Source organism: Aulonocara stuartgranti (genome assembly GCF_965226115.1).
Source record: "Aulonocara stuartgranti genome assembly, chromosome: 3".
In the NCBI taxonomy this organism is placed as follows: Eukaryota; Metazoa; Chordata; class Actinopteri; order Cichliformes; family Cichlidae; genus Aulonocara; species Aulonocara stuartgranti.
In genome coordinates, this window is record NC_138941.1 from 63,389,786 (window position 1) to 63,395,981 (window position 6,196).

Genomic DNA, 6,196 nt, shown 5'->3' on the forward strand with positions numbered 1-6,196 from the left:
ATCTATGGAGAGGAAATCCACCTGCTGAGGGTCACATCTGCATCACTGTAGCTACAGTGGATGTTTCAGTGTCAGGACTGAAGGTGGAGCTTTGTGTGTGTCAGGGTGAGCCCGCAGCAGCTGCCTCCAACCGAGGACATGCCTCCATCACTCTCAGCACTGGAGCCCCCCAGGGGTGTGTTCTGAGCCTGCTGTACTCGTTGTACTCATATGACTGTGTGGCCACTACCAGCTCCACCACCATCATTAAGTTTGCTGACGACACCGTCGTGGTGGGCCTGATCTCTGATAACAACGAGACGGCCTACCTGAAGGAGATTAGGAAATATATATTTATATATTTATATATTTTTCTTATATATTTGTATATTGTGTATATTGTGTATTTTGTTGTACAGTTATTTTATTTTGAACTTTAATATATTTTATTTTATTCCTTCCTAGCTAAATTTACCCTTCATTTTAATTTTCCTATTTATTTTATTATCCTATTCATAGTCTTTTTTTTTTCTTTAGGTCACGAGCAGTTGTCTAAGCATTTCACTGCATATCGTACTGTGTATGACTGTGTATTTGACAAATAAAATTTGAATTTCAATACTTTACCATCTTAAATCTAACAAATTCCTTCATGAATTACATTTAGTCAAAGGTCAAAGGTCAAATGCTTCTTTGTCTTTCTCCACAGAACCATTTCCATCCTGGACCACAGCTCTCCTGGCTTTTCTTGTTGTTTCTGGAGGTCTTTTATTCTATTTCTGGCAGTATTTCATGTCAGGTGAGTGTCTCCTACTGCAGACAGCTGTCTGAAACATGCTAACACTGAACCCTCACACAGAACGTTTATGGCCTTTTTATCTAATAATGACAAAACAACGTCTGAGCCATGATCCTCATGTTGCTTTTAGAGAAAGTCATTAATACGTTTTATCAAGAGTAATATTACTATTATAATGATACTTCCCAGCTTATTGTCATGTGTTTTACAAGAGAAAAGGCATTTCTCTGAGCAATTCTTTCTTTGCTGTCCACCCACAGATGCCGATTAACAATAGAACATATAATACAAATAGTACAAATAAATAAATGAAGACAGAAAACAGACAAAGTATGGAGATTTGAAACAGAGATCTGTGAAACAGAGCTATAGCTTAATATGCAGGATGACCTGATGTGCAAAAAATCATTATTACTATTCGAAGTGGGTCGGCTGTTCAAGAGTGATGGCAGTGGGGAAGAAGGAGTTGTTGAGTCTGGATTTCAATTCAATTTTATTTATATAGCACCAAATTACAACAAAAGTCGCCTCAAGGCGCTTCATAGATACAGAGAAAAACCCAACAATCATATGACCCCCTATGAGCAAGCACTTTGGCGACAGTGGGAAGGAAAAACTCCCTTTTAACAGGAAGAAACCTCCAGCAGAACCAGGCTCAGGGAGGGGCGGGGCCATCTGCTGTGATTGGTTGGGGTGAGAGAAGGAAGACAGGATAAAGACATGCTGTGGAAGAGAGACAGAGGTTAATAACAGATATGATTCAGTGCAGAGAGGTCTATTAACACATAGTGAGTGAGAAAGGTGACTGGAAAGGAAAAACTCAATGCATCATGGGAATCCCCCGGCAGCCTACATCTATTGCAGCATAACTAAGGGAGGATTCAGGGTCACCTGGTCCAGCCCTAACTATATGCTTTAGCAAAAAGTAAAGTTTTAAGCCTAATCTTGAAAGTAGAGATAGTGTCTGTCTCCCGAATCCAAACTCCAAATTTCACACTTCTAAACCTTTGTCTCGAGGGCAGAAGTGTGAACAGTCCGTGTTGGGGGTGTGTGGGGTCTTTGAGGATGGGGGCAGCTCTCCTCTGGACTCTGCGATGGTAGATGTTCTGCAGAGAGGGCAGCTGAGTCCTGATGATCTTCTCCACAGTTGTTATCACTCTCGCAGGCATTTGCGGTCCATAGCAGTAGTGCTGCCGTACCATGCAGCTGCTCAGTGTTCTCTCTACAATGCAGCTGTAGAACCTGCTGTAGTCCTTGTGGGTGTTTTTGACCAGTCAAATCTTTGTATTTCACTCTCTTCTCATTGTGTTTGCTGTTCTCTCAGAGTGCCGGGTGGAGTGATCACTTTGTCTTTACTCTGTAGTTATGTCCTGTTTAAAGCTTTGTGAGTGTCGGGTAAGCAGTGAGCAATCTGCATGAGTGGGAGACGTGGACACTGTTGCAGGAACGCTGTATTTTATTTATTTATGTGAGTTTAATCCATTAAATTAATAAAGAGCCACTCTGATGTTCTTTGTGAGTCTTTCAGGTGATTCTGTTTTCACATGCAGCTCAGCTGTTACTATGACTACAGCATGAAGAAGATAAAAGGAGGATTAGACATCAGTTGGTAGTTAACTAACACACAAACTCCTGCAGCTTCCTAACCAGCTGGTTTCAACAAGTCTCACCTGTGAGGTGGACTGTTAACACCTCCTCATCATCATCTTTCCTGCGCCTTCAGGGAGAAACGGAGGACTCCCCTCAGTTATTACATTCATTCATTATTACGTTCTTAGCTGATCCTACATTACAAAATGATTTTAACAATGAATGCAGTGGTGAATATGCGTTTAACCTTCCTGTCATGTTCGGTTTACATGTTTCGATTTACAACTTAAAACACTCATAAATATTGTGTTTTGCATCCTATTGCCTCAAGGCCTTATGACATCCTCCATACTATGCACTTGAACATATAACAGTGATTATCGCCTCTTTAATTGAAAGCTTGTAGACAAACAGCTTTTTACAGCTACAGTGTAATTACCTGTTTTGGTTTGGTAAGGGTTAATGACAGGATAACTGCTGGTGAGCGAGAGAAACCACAGCAGAGACCTCTGTGTTTAAGAAGTGGACGGTTGTGGTCACTGATGCTCTCAGCTGGCTCAGTTTCACACACAGGTACAAGAGCACAAGCCTCCACTGTGGAGTAGATACTACAGGGACTACATCTGAATGCCTGTAGAGCAGTGTGTAGTCACAGGAACCTGCCAGAAGGTAGCAGCACATCACCCCAGCGTCACCCTCCAACTAAAATGTAAAAATGTGCACTGAGGATTATGACATGTTGTGTGTTTTGTGTTGTCACTGCTGAGAATTTATTCACTTAGCTGCTGTTTACAGTTTAAAGGTCTTCATCAGTACAAGCACTTCTAATTGACCCTGTGCACGAGAAAATGCTAACTTCCTGGTTTACGACCGGGTGTGGGGTTGTACATTTCCGGTAGCTTAACTTTGCAGTCAATCACTACTGCGACGATATACTCCAAAATCATGTCCAAAACTCGAAAACGGAAAGATTGCGTTAATTTACAAAGAGCAGAAGGTGGGAACACTCACCACTGTTGTGTCATAAAAAATCTAATGATCAATTTTGAGTTTAAAGAGTTTAGATCGATCAGTTGTTTACATCACTCAACACAAGCAGAACTGCATTACAAAATCAGAAGACACATCATCCACATTCAGAAGCACATCTCTGTATAGTGACTGGTCTTATGATTTAAACAGGCAAATGTTCAGCATTCAAACTACAGGTGAAAAATAGTCAAACCAGATGTTTCCCCCATTATGTCGATATCAGCTAGTCAAGTACACACCTACACAGCATGTTAACAAACCGTGAAAAAAGCCACACAAAAAATGAATGATTGCTGGTAATGGTTTCTATACATTAGTATTTACGAAGGGTATGTTGTGACTTACCTTCAAAATTACAGCGGTCCCTCGCTTATAACGCGGTTCACCTTTCACCTCGCTGTTTCGCGGATTTATTAGTGCAAGTTTGCATGCTTATTTTTTTTTTACGTCACATTGTGTCCTGCGTCCTGATGGCTGCAGACGATCTCCTCCGTGACGTCTCTCCTGTACAGTACAGAATCTCTGTATCGATCGCTAGCAGTGTGACTGTCACGGTCTCGCTGGCAGACCGTGGGGATGTGGGGAAAGGAGGACCCAAAATGCAGGACTCTACAGTGCAACAGTGTTTATTTACAGTGGTGACAATCCGAACAACAATAAATCCCCCCGTGCGATCCCAACTCCCGTTCCGTGTCTTCTCCTTTATCCCGTGCTCCGTGCTCTGTCTCCGTTCCCTGTGTACTCTCCGTGTGCTGCCTCCTGGTCGCCACAATTCCTCCTGAGGAAACACGCATACCAAAGGCAGCCGTGAGTACAAAACCTAACAGTAGACTTGCACTAACCTTGCACAATACACTTAAGACTGACGGGTAGTGATGTGTCCTGTGTGTCGAAGCTTCGAATCGTGCGTCGGGTAATCGCGGGGGCGTTTTTCTGAAGCGCGTATCGAGGCTTGCTTTGATTACGTAGGCAGTGACGTTCGAGGCCTCGCGGGCAGTCCGTACCACGTGACTGATTCAGGGACTGGTTCACCGGTTCGCGCCAGATTCGAAATAACATGGGCAGGAAAACAGCTGATTCCCCATCACACCGTGTTGTGGAATTGGATTACGTACGTGCTACATAGTTACTTGTGCATTTCTTCTTCGATGGAACCAGCAAGGAAGAGATGTTTTTTTTTTTTTTAATTTTGTCTCTCCTAATAAAGTATGCACACAGTAATAAATATCACAAATGATAAACACCAAAATATAAATAAACAACACTACACATCCTATAATCTGATTTCTGTCTTTTAGTTTATTAAAAAGTGAAGCACCAAACACTATTGTGTCATTATCCAGATGTACATAAGGTTTACACATCATTATAATCAAAGAGCCCGCTTCACTTGAATTGTCCACTTGATGGCGCAGTAGAGCAAATGAATCATCACAATGCTTCGAACCATGAGTCGACCAATTGGATGGAAAGCTTCAGTTCATCATGAGGCTTCATCTCACCATCACTACTGACGGGAAGTCACTCAACGATCCAGCGTCGAGGAGCTCTCAGCCACACTGTTTTGAAGCTCCTCTGACGAGGCTTGATCGGCGCCAGGTGTGTGTGGATTCCTGGGTGGGACCGGTCAGCTGGCAGGGCCACACCCACCAGGCCTAAAAGTGCCTGCCACGACCGCACCCTCACATACACAAGCACACACCCCTAAACACCTGACAGTACACCAACACGGAAAAACAGGACAGCAGACACAACCATAATAACAACAACCACAATAATGATAATAATAATAATAATAATAATAATAATAATAATAACTACAATAGTAGTCCACACTGCTCACGGACCCCGAATCCCTGGAACTGGGTCCGTGACAGTGACTCTGAAGTGCAGTGCTGTATGTCCACGATGTCGACGAAACGTTTTGCACCGTCAAAAAATAAAATTGGCTACTTGATTTCACCTATCGCTGGTTATTTTTAGAACATAACACCCGCGATAAACGAGGGACAGCTGAGAAATATAACATTTGAATCCATTTTCTCTTTTGCCCTGAGGCGCGGGGAAAAAATATCAACAAGTCGATGAACATCATTTACAGATATATTGGGTAAATGCCCAAGACATCTATAGAAATGTAAATCTCCGCTTGATTCATTCATTTGCTTAACTTGTTTTGGACCGTAAACCAGGCGCGAATAGGACACCGGAAACAAAGCTCCCCACAGGAGTTTCCGCACCGGAAGTAGCATATGCTAACGTGCACATAGTCAATTGTACTTTGCTCATTATCGTCTTTGAAAAGCAAGAGCTGACAAAACAAATCCAGTAATTTCACTTTCATCTTAAAATATTTTGTGTTTTATTTATTAAATGGTGAAAAGTGCCGTCAGTCCTGTGTTGAGAGTGTGATCCATCTGTCCTGATCTAATAAACCCACATTTCAGGAACACCTTTAGATCTGTTCAGTTTTAGTCATAAAGCACCAGTTAACTGTCAGCAAATCTTGACTCAAGTCATGTTATATTGTAAGGTAAAAACCCTACAGTGTTAATCTAGGACAAATGTTCACTCTTATTCATTAATGAAGTGAATGCAATTCAGTAATCAAAGGTGAGTGGCTATAACTGACTGCATGTCATTGTCCCCAGGATCAGTAGGATATGTTGTGTGTTTCTGTGTTGTGTGTTTCACTACATATGTATACTGTATCATGATTAGACAGACTTAATGTAAAACAGACATGAGCAGGTTGGTGAAGTACTTTCTCTTTGCTCTGATGCTGAAGCTTTTATT